Genomic DNA, 16138 nt, shown 5'->3' on the forward strand with positions numbered 1-16138 from the left:
AGGAGTGTGTGTGCGTTTAGACAGTGTTTATGACTGCAGAAAGGTAAGGCCCGCTGCCTTCCTGCATTTGCAGTCCAGTTTGAAATCACATGTATGTTTTCTTTCAGCACATACTTTAAAATGATCTTGATGCATTTTGTAACACAAAAAAAGAAAGTCCCTCATGTAGCTTCCGGGTTGCTTCATGTGTTCTTGCAAACTTCTTTCTCAACAGCTGCTTTACACTTGCACTTCTTTTCTGCCCTCCTTTCTCAGGTATCTAATAAATCTTTAAATGCTCCGGAGATGTGTTTCTGCTCTTTCCAAAACACCTCCTCCGTGCATGTGCATACCACAGAGTAGTAGTATATGGCACACTAAGCCTACTTGCATGCTGGAAGATGATTCTTTTGCTTTCTCTGCAGTTTTAAGAGGGCTTTGATATAAAGTTGTGGTCTGAGGTGAGGGGATTGCGCTTCCTCTTTGGCAGATAAGCGGGTCCCGCACGGCCCTAAATCTCTTTATATTGTTAGTGTCGTCAGTCAGCCTGGTGAGAGAGAGCCATATTGAACATTTGATCCTGCTTAACCATTGTAACCTGCAACATATCATGCATTCACCTCTGGATATTGTGAAGTGTACCAGTTAAAGTGTGTAGGTTAATTTGTTCCAGGGGAACACTCAAGACCTTTAAATGAAGGAAGGGGTGTTCTTTCACATGCAATCAGACTCGGACACTGATCTCACATCTAACTAGGAGATGAACTGTACAGAAAATGCTCAGTTTGGTTTTGTCACGGGTGCTGCATGGGTAAAGCATGCAGGAGGCAGCACAAAGGGAGATCGACCATTAGGGTTAGGGATAGTTAGCTGTACTCTTGGTCATCGCACAGACTTTGCTCTTTGGGAGCTGGAGGGCTAAAGGTTGTTTAATGGTAAATGGCCTGTATTTGTATAGCGCTTTACGTTTAATGCTCAATGGGACTCCACTGGAAATTTGCCTTCTTTGTTGCAGCGCTGCCATGTGATGCCCACAAAAGCTTGTGTGCAACTGAGCCATAGCAAAAAGCTACACTATGCTTTATGTCTCAGGAATGACAACTGCCTGGTTATGCATGAAAGTTCTTATGATTAATTTTCAGGGAAACAGAGCTGCATCAACTCAATTTCACTGCGCTTTCTTTAGAGGTCTTCTGAAAAGGGGAACACAGCCTCAGAGAGGTCAGTTAATTGGTCGCGGAGCCATAAATGTCCACACAGTGAAACATTTTGTGCCAATCTATCACCTAGACTGTGAGACTCCTTGGGGTAAACAGGGAATTTAGCATTTGCTGGTGGCATTAAATAATACATTTTAAAAAAGAATTGTCACTTTGTGGCAGTTCATTCTAATTAGAACAAAAGGGACTGCCCTGAAATGAGTGTTTAAAAAGGCTAACAGGAAATAAAAGCTCATCCTGTTGGTGGGTGTGCCGTTTATCTCTGTCTATCTGCATTCATTCATATCCTCTGACCCATCTGACATCTTCATTTCATGGCGGCAACAACAACAGCAGCAGCTTCATAAACACATAAGAGGCTTCATCTTTGTGATGATTTGAATATGTGGAAAACTACAGATTGCACTCCTTTGATTACTTGTGCCGCCTTTTCATCACAGTAGGGTTCAGAATCATGCAGTCATACCAGCTAAGCCAGTGCAAGAACTGGTGAGGAGCTAAAATGCTTTTGGCTATTAAATGATAAATGCTGCAAAGGAACACTAAAAGAAGCCAAAATCCACCCATCTCAAACTGTATCTCACAGGCCAGCAGCAGCCCTCGGCAATGTACTGCGCAGCCTGCGAATGAATGAAGAAAAACTATTTTGTGTTTAATTGAGTCAAAGTTCAGTTCACAATAAAATACATCAATGCAGTATTGTAGGCATTAGTGTGTGTATATAGGGCAAACGGCATCAGGGAGGGCCGGCCATGTACTGCTACCAGTTAGAGAAACAGAAGAGCTCCAAGACGAGAGTAAAACACAAACTATCGGACAGTTCAGTCCCATAGTCCCATCCTGCCCACAGGAAAAGGGCATGAAAGCTGAAGGCTCTGCCTCCCATTCTACTTTCAGAAACTCAAGAAACCAAAAGTAATCCTGCAGCCCAGGAGCAAAGTGCTCTGTTGGGGTCATTTGTATCTGCATGATGGGGAAATGAGGGCCAAGTCACACTGGGCTTCCTAGTACTGTGTGTCAGGTTAGGAGTAGGGCAGCAACAAATGAATATTTATGTATTCAACTAATCAGCCAATTTTTCTTTGATTAGTCAGTGATTATTTCAGTAACTCTTATCTCTGCTTCCTGTGCTTGTATATTGGTTGTATATCATGCCTCAGATGGTGTCATGTTCAAAACCAATTAAACTGATAGATATGGTCCAACCCATAGATTAACTACCTAATGTTAGGTTGAAGAGGTTTACCATTCAAAATAAACCTTAAGATTAATGTGAGGGGGAAAAAACAAACTAGCTGTTGTGCTGTTCGCTCTGTTCTTCTTCATTAGTATTGACTGCAGTCTTGGCAGATGATAGAGGCAATTGTGCCCCCTAGCTTCCTTACATAAACACATTTGCGTGGTTTTAGAATATGACGCGTCAACAATGTGTTGATGACATCGACGAATCGTTGCAGCCCTGGTTAGGAGTGTAACCGCCTTTCCGCAGCTTGTCATGGTCTCCAAAGCAAGTTCATGTTTATTAACCAAAGTACCGTTTTGGAGAATTACTTTGTTTTGCAGGCGCATTACTTTTTTGCATAATGTCATCAAAACATCTGAATCCCTGGCAACAAACACCGAAAAGTTCCTTTTAAAGATGCCAAAAGACTAAATAGTCTAAAAGTAGCACACCCCTGTGACAGGCTTAATGAAGAAGACATGTCCCTGGTTTGCCCTTTGTCATAGGAATACCTGAACACGTCTGAATCAGTGTTTGGTGCTTTAAGGCTGTGGATGGTGAGGATAAATGTCATTTAATTACAGTAACGCGTTACACCCAACACTGGTCCTCAGATTAGCCTCGCACTGAAAAAGAGATGTAGGACCAAAAGGGTGGAATCCTTATGTTACTAATTCTCTGTATTTTATTTTAGGTGAACTTCCTGTATGACAGTAGTTTCTTTTATTGTGTAAATGGGGAAAAAATCTTGAAAATATTAAGATTTCCATACATCTTCAAGTGTTTTCTATCAGTGTATTTTTCAGACCATATCAGGTTGAAAAATCAGATTTTACTAGTAAAGGTTTAAACATGCAATACCACCACTCCCCCCCCCCCCCCCCCCTTTTTTTTTTCTTTTTAAATTGAAGGTTTGAGCAGATGTTGTAAATTAGCATATGTCACCTTGCTACGCTCTCTCCATCTGTGGTTCCTGTGAGCCTCCATGCTGTTAATAACCAGAGGGGAATATCGAAGCGACGGTGTGACATTGATCCCCACAGGGACATGGGTGCTCTGATGACCGCTTGTCACTGGAGGGTGATACCCACTGGAGGATTTAGAGGCTTTTTCTGTCTGTGTTGATTAATGTTGTCAATGACCAACCACAGCACAGGGGAGTATTTCGGAGCATAAGACCACTCTGAGGTTACGTCTGAATTAAATTCGGGAGATTTAAACCAGGAGCTCCCATTCGTACTCGCTTCAGAGTCATAACAAAGTCACAGCGGAGCATGGAAGAAGATTTCACATCAGGATTTCTTGTGTGTAGATGGACAGATAGATGTGTGTTGTGTATTACAAACAACTGTAGAACGTGCCAGAAAATGATTCTAGGTAGCACTTCTGGTTTGGTTGTAGTTATTAGGCAGTTCTTTACAGTGTATTGATGCCAATTAAATAGTGTAAATAAATGTAGGCGAGACCAGATTAGTCTTCACTTTAATCTTGTTTTATCAGTTGGCCTATATGAACATGTTTGGTGATGGCTCGCCTCTTTCAGACTCGAGGCTTTACTTGCTCAAAGTTCAAGTTTGTGTTGCAGTGTTACTTTCTCAGTTGCATTAAACCATTGTTGCGAGCGTGACAGCTTTTCCAGAAACACGATACTACGAGTGAAGCGGGGGTTTCACAGTTTCACTGAATGCCGCTTCACACATGGCTGCAAGCATGTTGTAGCCTCAGGGATGTAATTTGGGTTTCCTGCATGTCCTAACTAACTTTAATGTATGACCTGTGACTGTTTAAGAAGCGATTCATCGTTTGAGTAATTGAGCAAGAATTTTAAAAAAAACAACAACCCAAAAAACAAAGTCAGTCATGATCTGATAAGACTTCCTGAGAAAAGACAAACACCCAAACCACCGCACAATGTCTGAACATAATTTGAGTCTTTGGCCTGTGTTGCATAATAGGTTGGACATTATCTTAGTGGGTGTGTGTTCAAAACACAATTCAGCAAACACAAAGGCTTACAACAATCACCACATGCAATATATTCCCACACTCCAGGTTTTAAAGAAACTTGATGTAAAAAAGGTTGGATATCAAAGGGAACTGTGTCTTTACTTCCTTTAATGTGTCAGGGTTTCCTTTGAAACAGGCTGAATAAAGCGCTTCTAACCTCCGAACCAACACGGTGAGGGTTTTGAAGAGTTGCTTAACTTCATAAGAAGGGAGGTACTTGGTCTTTTTCTTTATGCGTTGCCTCCACAGCATCAAGCCATGAGATGTGTGTTATAATCATATTTTCTGGATTTAAACTCAGTTTTATTTTGAAGGGCTCCGACAGTATGTGAGTTATACTGAAAATATAATGTAATGTTTTCAGTCATTGTTGAAATTTTAAACATTTTAAGTGGGGTTGTGTGTGTTGTGTGTTTTTTTTTTTTTTTTTTTTTTTTTTTTTTTTTAAATCAGACGGTAATATCTATGATAGGATTTGTAGACTCCTTTGTTCATTGTTGTGCACATGGTTTGAAAAGCATTGGGTGTCTATTGATGTTATCTTCCAATCAGACCCGTAGCTCTGGTTTTATATCATTCTAAACAGTTTTTTTTAGTTTAGTTTTGTTTTTGCTTTGAACTGTTTGTTTGATGGGGGCTTCTTGAAGCTGTTAACCTTGATTCATTTAGCAGTTAGTGCTAATAAAAGAGGTTTAATCTGTTTCTATTGCAAATCTAGAGAAAATGAATTTATTATATAAATCTGCAGTATTTAAGAAATGCCTAAATTGCATTGATCCATTCATCCAGTTTGTTGCATGATAATCTTCCGAGCCTAAATGTGTCTTCCACGTGCCCTACGAAGATGGTAAAATTAGACTTTTTTTATGAACTTCTAGTGTTTAAAGTTGCTGTTGTGCTTACTTGTTAAATAGAACTTCAACAATGCTATACCCCAAATGGTTTCCTCATTTTAATCTTAAACTCTTACATTGTCTTGGTTTGTATTGCCTGTCAAACAAGTACATCCTCATTCACCTCCCAAGTCTAGCAAGATTTTCCACTGAATGATGTAACAGCTGGCTGATTGACTGGACTGACAGACTGCTCATGCTGAGGCATTCAGTTTGTTTGGTTGCTTGAGTGTCTTAAACTTACTACCCTAAGTCATAAAGTACAACTCCTGGATTTTGTCTTTTTATGGGAGTAAATGGAATAAGCCTTTGGGGCTCATTTGGACTGATGTTTGTCTGGGACCCCATTAGGGCCATTTGTGGCAGGGTGGCCCAACCCAGCTGTCTGCATCTGGGATGTTTTGGATAAATGCCCAGCCCTTTATACAAGGACACATGGCTAGCCGCCAAAGCGACTATCTCAGCACTGCCTTAGTTTTAAATATCGAACAGATCTCACTCACCCAGTGATTAGTCAAAGTTGTTGTCATGCATCTTCCATCTACAGCAGAGCTGATGACGAAGGCTGCCACTCCCTGAGCTGTGAAGTTAAGCGTTGTAACAACACACATTGAAAACAGCTCAGTGTTTAACAAAGCCTTTTAGCAAATTATTTTTGACCTTTGCAAATGTATTTACCAGCACATTAAAACCATTATATCAAGAAATGACTAGTTGAACAGCTTTGTTAATCCAGTAGTTTGTCATTCATCCAGCAAGCTAAGATACGCCTTGATTACTGTGGCTACATCAGCCACAGCTCTCAGTTAAAAAGGAGTTTCTATTAAAAATGGTGGTAGAGCTGAAGTAAATCCAGAAATTTTAGCCTATTATTTGTGAGAATTCCCGACTGTATTCGGAACATACAGTATGAGAAGGAGGATAAACAAGACTGACATCGACCGGGAAACTTCCAACTCAATGCAAAGAAAAGGACGGATGGCGTAGATGATCAATTTACCTTGGAAGTCTTATGTCAGAGCTGGGAGTGAGAGCACTACTGAATCGAGTCCGTTCCGATAGTAAAATTTGAAAACCAGGGACAACCAGGACTTGTTTGGCTCCAACTTGGTAAGAATCAATTAATGCATCTCTAAGCAAGCTTTCTGTTTGTTTGGGGTTTTTTTTGCTCTTTTTGTTTTTAGCTTAAAAACGCCTCTGAAATCTATTTAAAAGACTCATTTAGGTAGTCACACAACAGTAGTATAGGTTGCAAGTTTTACTAATGTTTACATACACTGCCACCCACTTGTCTGACTTGAGGGGGTGTTCCAGATGAATTGGAGTTGTAACATCTGCTTAGTAAGAGATGAAATATTAATGTATTTCTTACAATTTTGTTTTTGGGTTTTGCAAAGACCCATCTCCAGATAAAGCCTGAGGCACGCGGTCACAACATGTGATTTAAAAGTCAAAGCTTGATGGATCTGTTGGAACGCTGACTTGTTTAAGTAAGGATTTAACGAGGGTTCAAACGCTGCCTTCTATTACACGTACTGGAGGCAGTAAAAGTTGGCACAATTATGGCCCTAAATCAGCCCTGTTAGCTGTTTTCTGTTTATACGAGAATGTCTGATCCAGTGGAATCGAGATTTGAGGTTGTGACGTAATAATTTTGTATCAGCTTCATGGTGTGGTGTCATTTTATCCGGCAATGTTTTTCAGCACTTAAGTAAAAAGTGATGCTAAAACCTAGTTGAGGTGTTTTTGTTGGTTTTATAATCTGTGAACTGATGCTTGAAGAGGAATTAAAAAGGAAACTGAAGCCAACAGAATCAGCAGCATGGGAAGTATTTATGCAGGTTTTCCAGAATTTTCTTGGCACTCTCAGAGCAGAGGCTTATGCCGACCTTTTGGATTAATGCGCTGATGAGTGTCAGAATATCACTGAAAATGCACTTTTTACGTTCTCATCTCAACTTTTTCCCATCAAAACTGGACGGTGTCAGCGATGAGCATGGGGGATAAACTTAATCAAGATATAAAACTGTTGGAAAACCGGATATTAGGCCAAATTTAATAAGAGCATGATGAGCGACTACTGTTGATTCACCCAAAGAGAAACAGATGTGCAGTATAAGGGTGAAAGCAACCTCAAACATTACTAGAGCGCTCATCTTGTTCCATTTTGAGCTAAATTGGCAAAAATGTGCTTCTCTCATATCGTCGTCTGGTTTGGTTTATGAATAAACACATTAGACGTTGTGTTGCTATATTGACATGTCAAATATCAGTGATGTATTAGGAATCAAGGATGTTTTTTGAGATACACAAGTAAATAACATGAATTTTTATGAATGTTACCTCCAGACCAAATTGAATTATAAAGCACATTTAATCTTAAGGCCAACCCATTTTTTAGCTGAAGAGAATCTGTCTGAAGTGCGCCACAGTTACCCCTTCATTTTTGGAACATGTGTTATTCTGGCAGGAAGGTAGAGCTCTAAGTGGGCCCTCAGAGACCACGTTCATGCTCCAGTCCCAGTAAGAGAGCAGCCTTTCTTCTAATCTTTCTGCCAACAGACGGCCAAAGCCGATTGCATGCTTTCTTTCCTGAAATCAACACACACTCCAGTGGCAGCAGTAACAATAACCATGTTCTCCTGGCCCAAAGATATTTGCTTTCCATTCACAGAAGTTGACACCAAACACTACGTGTCCAGCAGCAGATGAAATAATCTGTGGGTTTTCATACCTCTCATGTTCACAACCATCTGCTTTAATCTGCATATAGGAACGATGGATGGGTGGGTGGAGGTTTTTAGAAGGATGCATAAATGGATGAGGTACTTAGAGAGCTCTTCTGTCATTAATTACAAACCTAGCTGGCATTGACAGAAGGTGATGCTGTAGTGTGTTAAGGACTACATTACTCTGTGTTCACTGTAATCCATCTTTGCTCTGGATAGCTCATTAAATCACTTGGTCACAGATACCTGTTTCCATGCAAGGGAGCTTTGTGTCATTGGTTAAAAGAACGAACCAATCATTAGCCATTGTTGACTACATGACACCATTAAAGCTTCAGTTTGAGGCTAATAATATCCACCATGGGGTAATTGTTCTCGTGGCTTGGTCATGTCTTGATGCATGCTCGATCATCCAGGTTAGGAAATCCCAGAAAGTTGATTTTGTTCATCTGGACGTCGCGTATTGAGTGGATGTATAGCATTAACTTTCCTGGACTGTTTGGTCTTGTTTGATGTGAAGAAAACATTTTGCAACAAGGGCTTTTGTTGGCGTATTAAACCTTTTCACTACTGCTATCTACAGTAGGAGGCGTGTTGTCAGGCAGTAGACCAAATTTGGCAAAAATCTAAAAGAACTTGGTGAAAGCATTTGGGTTGGACCAATCTCTGACTGAGCCACCAACCTTTTGCATGGATAACTGATGGCAGCTTTAAATCCTGCAAGCCTCTTTCCACATTAGAAATAACAAGCCTGCGGGATAAGCAACAGAGCGGCTATGGCCTGTGCTACTGGTCTGTTTATGCAATTAGGTTTTTGAGACCGCCTCACCCATCATCACAACATGTCTAGATACTGTATTTAAGCTTGACTGGCTATGGAAAGTGAGACTTTGGTCAGCCATTTTGCTAATGGCTCCCTCAAATAGATCATAAAACACTGGCAGGCTCTCTGCAGCCTGAGTTTGCATGGGTGTTTTTTACATTAGCTGAAAGAACTGGATACTCGTACTGCCAGCAGCTTGCTCAGTGAAATCAAAGAAATGTATGGCTGTGTCCTAAATCACTCATTACATAATGAACATGATGTAGTGAGAAGTAAATTGAAATTTTTGTACACTCAAGTGATGGATCGTGCTTTTGCCCTACCGCTAAAATGCATGATGACACAATGGAGGAACTGAATCAAATTCTTGATGCAAGTCTGATTTAAATTCAACAAAAGAGGAGTGACAACTGATTAGAGTTGGAGGACCAGGAAGGTGAATAAAAAATGTCTTGAACTTGCATTCAAGACATCAAGACAAAGGGGTACAAAGGCACTGTTTTGTCTTCCCTGTTTTTGATGATAACCCAGTTTTCAGCTGGTCTGGTTGACGGATTGAAGACTGATCCCTGGTTGGGAATCAGTGATTTATGGCTCTGTGCAGTCCATGAATCCATTTACATCCCTGTATTTGCATTAAGGGAAAAATCAGCATGATAAACAATTATTCTAATTTTAATTTCAAAGTATAACATTGCAGTTTTGGTATTATAGTGAGTGAGTTGGTGTTGATGGTTCAGGGAGAGGCCTGTTCTCCCCATGGCCCTCAAACAATGGGACAGGTGATCGGTTTCCTCTCAGTGCATGAAAGCTGAGTTTCTAGGAATCAGAGTAATTGTGGCTTCCATGAAACTCCAGTAGTTTTCCTTGTCACCTTTTCCACTTTAATCCAGCGATGCTATTTCAGAATAAACGTACAATGACACTTTTTTTTCCTCCACTGTAACTGTTTACCATATGGAAAGTTGAATTCAAATGAACATGTGACATGTGAAGCTTATGGCAGCATGCATATCTTTTTCAGCCTTGAGGGAAGCTGTTTAAAAGGTGTGGATGACTGAGCCATCTGATGTAAACTCACTGTGTTGCAAATTTTGTTTTAACTATATATTTAAGGATACAAGTTGTGTAGGTCATTTTTCTTTCTTCCAATGCATTGCTTTGATTTATTTCTTAGTGTAACTATTTTCTGATGCCAGGTTTAGTCTTACAGAATTATTTATTATTATTTTTAATTAGTTAATTTGGTTTGGTACACAGGTATAACTTGCATATGCTTCAGACACACCACTGCAACTGTCCTCAAGAAAAGCTGGAGGGCAGTTTGTTCCCAAGAGTCGGTAAGAGTTGAAATCAGAATCAGAATACTTTATTGATCCCTGGGGGAAATTATTTTTTGTTACAGTGCTCCATTTTAAACCAACATTAAGACAAGACAGACAATACGCTAACTAAGAATAGTACAATATATACATATATATACATACATACATACATAAGTCACTTATAAATAAATAGTTGGAAAAGAAACATGTGTAGCTGTAGCAGCAAACAGTGTGTTAAGTGGATGCGTTGTACAGGGAGATGGCCACAGGCAGGAATGATTTCCTGTGTCGTTCAGTGGTGCTTTTCGGTAATCTCAGTCTCTCACTGAACGAGCTCCTGTGACTGACCAACATGTCATGGAGTGGGTGGGAGGTGTTATCCAACATTGTCTTTATCTTGGACAGCATCCGCCTCTCCGACACCACCTTGAGGGAGTCCAGCTCCATCCCCACAACATTGCTGGCCTTACGGATCAGTTTATTAAGTCTGTTGGCATCTGCGACCCTCAGCCTGCTCCCCCAGCATGCAACAGCATAGAGGATCGCACTGGCCACCACAGACTCATAGAAAATCCTCAGCATTTTCTGGCAGATGTTGAAGGACCTCACAGATTACAGAAAATGAAAAGTTGTCATCAAACTCTGCTGATTCCAGCCAATAATTGGAGGACAGTGTTTATTACTTGAAAGTCGTGCACGGGTTTCATACCATGTTGAACACACAATACAAGTTCCTGACCTCTTGGCCTGTGAGCTGCACTGCGGGTGCGATTGGCAGCCTGGGTCTAAGCCAGGCGTAAACGGACACCACAGCTCACGGAGGCTCTGTCACTCAGAGACAGCTGGTGTAATTACAGAATCCCTCTGCCATCGCATACAATGTCGACAACGCACTGACGCAAGCGTATACACGTGCACACAGAAACATTAGCTCACACACCAGCGCTCCCACGGCCAGATATCTAACGGAGAGCGCTGACCTTTGTGTTGACACTTGCTCATAGTTTAGTGAAAAGGTTGAATTAAAGAGGTCCTGCTTAAATCCTTGAAGCCCACGGCCAATATAATTAATTCTAATTAGATTAGCATTTAGCTGCCTTAGAAAAAAAAAAATGGAGTGGGAGAGAGAAGACCTGCCGTTTTTATGCGATAATGCAGTCTTGGATAAGGGCCCTTTTTAAAAAGTGCTGCGCAATTATGTGGGTTTGTGTAAGGGACAAAGTTACTGCCTCATACACCAGAGCAGGGGAGTTGAGCTGCAGTATGCTGAAAAAGTCTTTAATACTGTAGTGTATAACTTGTCACATTTATAGTGGGTTATCTGATGTAACATACATTAAGCCATTGCTGGAGCACACTCGTATTCATCATGTAGGCACCATGTCCTTTATGCTGTAGTCATGCTCAAATGGCTAATGCTAGTAGCTCTGTCTTGAAGAACTTGACACTCGATTAGCCATATGTAAGTTAAGCAGCCAGACAAAATACTGTAACAATGAAATATTGATGGTTATTTACACTTTTATTTATCTTATGTAGTATCTCAAGAAAACATCAGAACCACATTTTATTACGAAAAGAACAAAAACATTATTTGGGTGATGTTTTATTAGTGTGTAGTTTCCTCTTCTTTTAACGAGATCCATCAATGTCTATATTATGCAATGTAACAAACAATTTCACAGTTACAGCTATGTCAGTCTTAGCTAATGTTGTATAAAGGAGTTAATGGTAATGCTATTAGCAAGGCGCTAATAGCCTGTATTTGTATTTAATAGCCTCACTATTAGCGCCTTGCTATAGCATATGCTTGGCTTGGCTAACTATTAAGATAAGATAAGATAAGACTTTATTGATCCCACAACGGGGAAATTTTTGCGTCACCTCAGCTCAGGTACAGATATATGAAGGAAATACAAAAATACAATTAAGTACAATCAATGAAAAAAGTAAGATAATACACTATATACAATGGTAGCATACACAGTATGTGATTATGGATATGGTTTGAAATATGGAAGACATAAACTATATAGCTTGGAAGGTCATGGAAGGTCCATTATGCATGAAGTGGTGACCGTGGATGTTCACAGTGTCCAGTGACTTATGACATCGTGATTGAGGAGTTATAGAGTCTAACTGCTGTTGGGATGAATGATCTGCGAGAGCGCTCCTTCCTGCAGCGAGGGTGTTTCAGTCTCTGACTAAAGGAGCTGCTCAGACCACTCACATACTCATGCAGTGGGTGACGTGGGTTGTTCATGATGGATGTCAGCTTTACTAGCATCCTCCCCTCACCAACCACCTCCACAGACTCCAGGGGACATCCCAGCACGGAGCTAGACCTCCGCACCAGTTTGTCAATCCTGCTCCTGTCCTGTCCGTGCATCCACTCCCCCAGCAGGCCACTGCATAGAAAAGGGCAGATGCTACCACAGTGTCATAGAATGTCCTTAACAGAGTCCTGCAGACTCCGAAGGACCTCAGTCTCCTCAGCAGGTGGAGTCGACTCTGGCCCTTCTTATACAGGACGTCTGTATTTGTTGTCCAGTCCAGTTTCTTGTTGAGGTGAACACCCAGGTACTTATAAGAGTCCACTATCTCAATGTCTCTCCCTTGGATGTTCACCGGTGTTGTAGGGGGTGAATTCCTCCTGAAGTCTATGATCATCTCCTTTGTCTTGCCGGTGTTGATTTGGAGTACGTTGGTCTCAGACCAGCCAACAAAGTCACTGATGACCAGTGGCGTGTCTAGAAAATTTTTGTTGGGGGGGCCAGGTAGGGGCACAGATTTGGAGAAGGGTGCAGATTTAATTGGCAGATAATGTTTTAAAAAAAATTCTACCAACCCTTAACCATAATTCAATAATCCTATAAACCTAATAACCAAATGCACTTTTAACTCTTATTAGAATGAGATTTTAACCACTACGGTGCAAAGTTTTTAGATACTGCGTTGATAAAGTACAAGAGATACAATCAGTGCTTTGTCAGTGTTTACTCAGCAGTCAAGGACAGCAATATTTGCATAGTATTTTTACTGACATATAGTGCACATATGTTTTGGGCAAAAACATTTTTGAAAATTAAAATACGAACATTTGTAACAAACAATTGACAATTAGCAATGCAAAACTTTATCTGCCTGTTAAAAAAAGAAGATAATCTTCTCACAAACTGGTGTTTGATTTTGAAACAGGAAAAAGTGGGGAAACAACTGAAAAGACTAACATTTGAATGAAACCTGAAAGCAAGTAAATACTTTCTATGCTGCCTTATCGTAAACTTTGGTAATATTGATAAAGAACAACACTGGCTGATGATAAAATACAGTCAGCTGGCATGGTGACACTGCCAGTATTAACCTGCAGGGCTGGACTGGGACAAAAAATTGGGCATTTTTACTACAGACCGACCCACCAGGTAGTAAAGCCATAAAGACTTTGACTGAAAACAAACCCTGTTGTGACAGTGATGTACAGTCTTGTTGGTATATGTATGATTTCTATACATTTTACGTCAGATAAAAACTTTGGTTGTAAGATTTAGATAATTATTTAATAAAACTAGGTATTTTAAATGAGAATAAGAAAGAAAAGTATTTCTTTGTGCCCACCTTTCCCTGTTAATGCCCTACCTGGCCCCCTGGCAAAACTTTGCTAGACCCGCCCCTGCACAGTTACCAGCTGTCTGCTACATAAAAAAGGATCCTGGTGTTATTTGTCTCTCAGAAACAGTTCATAACTTCCCTTCAACTCATTCATGTCACCTAAAAGGTAAACCTGTTTCTCCATCACCTGTTCAGCTCTGATGGTGCAGAAAGGACATCTCCTGGTTTCATGTTTCCCTCTCACCACATATCTAAACAGACATCATGACCAGCAGCTTTACAGCTGTGGCTCCAGCAAACATCAGCTGATACTAGAAATTAATATTAAATACATTCTAACAACAGCCGATCAAGCTTAAACGTGCTGCTGTTGTTTAGCGCAACATCTGCTGGTTTCCTCTTTCTGGCGCAAAGTGGGCGATAAACAAGAGAGAAAAGCCGATCAGCTGATCAATGATCAGTTTCATGATTGAAGTAGCAACAGGAGAGGGAGGGGGAGAGAATGAGAGAAGAGGCAGCTGTGCAGCATAAAGACAGAATAAATCCAGCTTTGTGTCTTTTTTCCATTCTAGCTAAAGTCCGGGACAAACTGCGTCTCTTCTCAGCTCAATACGAAACGTGTAATATTTTCTCTGAATGAGGGACCATTCCATTTTTTTAAGGAGCCGTTGGCAACTCTACTAACCTTATGAATAAAATAAAGTTCACTATCAGTAACATCATAGCACCCACCCAGCTGTATAAAAACTCCGTCAAACTGGCTAGAACGCAGTATGAGTTATTGCAACTGACAGTAAAAAGTCAGCAACATGAAAATAAACTCCACCTAAACTTGGTTTATATCTGACCCAGATAGACTGCAGGTCATAACTTCTTACCTGAAGTTCAGTTCACCTGACACTCGGACTGGTGGCTGCTTCGGGTCTCTCCTCCTGCCTCCCTTCCCTCATCCACTGTTGCCTCTGTGGAAGCCCCGTCATAGCCACCACCAAACAACGGAGTTATTTCTACACATCGACCTGCATCTGGCCAATCCACCACCTCTCATTGTTCATGCCATTACAAAAAAAATAAAAAATAAGTCACTGGGGATATGCCCGGTATGCCCGATGGCCAGTCCAGCTATGTTAACCTGCAACCAAATCTGCAGCTCCATACAGCAATGTTACGACTTAGATTATATCTTATAACTCATAACTCTTATGTTAGCTGCCCTCAGTAGCATACTGTCTGAAATATTCCACAGCTGCAATAATTCTTTAAGTGTTATTTTTTTCCTTGGTATTCTAATTTCACCGAAGTTTACTAAACTCAACAAACTTGATATTACTTACCGGGACATTTATTCTGTCCTCATTTTCTTTCACCGAAAAATTCTTTCCTGCAGTGCCGTCTTTCGCGCTTGGCTCTCCTACCTTTGCTAACGTGATGCGCATAGCGCAGAAGCGATGCTGCATTCACTTACACTCGGATATCTGAGCGTCACCGTGAAAACATAATCGGACATTTGATATTTGATTGAATTTTATTGTTTTGCCTTTGGGGTGGCACCTGGGGTGGCCAGTCTGGTTTGGGGGGTGGCCTGTGCCCCCCAGCCACCCCGCTGGACACGCCATTGCTGATGACCCCCCTGTATTCCTGATCATTCCCGTCTGATACGCATCCAATGATGGCTGTATCATCTGAGAACTTCTGTATATCGGCTGTATATGGCAATCGGCCGAATTATAACAGAAGTCTGAAGTGTAAAGGCTGAACAGGAAAGGTGAGAGAACCGTGCCCTGCGGTGCCCCCGTGCTGCAGATTACCACCTCGGACACACAGTCATGGAGCCTCACATACTGTGGTCTGTTGGTAAGGTAGTCGATGGTCCATGCAGTCAGCTGTTTGCCTACTCCAGCTCCCTCCAGCTTCCCTCTCAGTAGTGCGGGTTGGATGGTGTTGAAAGCACTGGAGAAGTCAAAAAACATGATCCTCACAGTGCTCCCCGCCTGCTCTAGGTGAGAGAGGGATCAGTGTAACAGGTAGATGACAGCGTCATCCACCCCAATTCCAGAACGGTAGGCGAACTGCAGGGGGTCCAACACTGAGCCCACCAGTGGCTGAAGGTGGTGCAGGATGAGCCTTTCCATGGTCTTCATCAGATGAGAAGTCAAGGCAACAGGCCTGAAGTGGTTGGGCTCCCTGGGGTGTGCGATTTTTGGCACCGGAACCACACAGGAAGTCTTCCACAGTTCAGGAACCCTCTCCAGGCTCAGGCTCAGGTTGAAGATGTACAGGGCCACCTGACAGAGCTGGTCTGCACAGTCCCTGAGCAGTCTGGAGCAGATT

The sequence above is a fragment of the Mchenga conophoros genome, linkage group LG17 (assembly GCF_057382185.1).
Source record: "Mchenga conophoros isolate Kocher_MC1m ecotype Shallow Benthic linkage group LG17, M_conophoros_male_GT1.1, whole genome shotgun sequence".
Lineage (NCBI taxonomy): Eukaryota > Metazoa > Chordata > Actinopteri > Cichliformes > Cichlidae > Mchenga > Mchenga conophoros.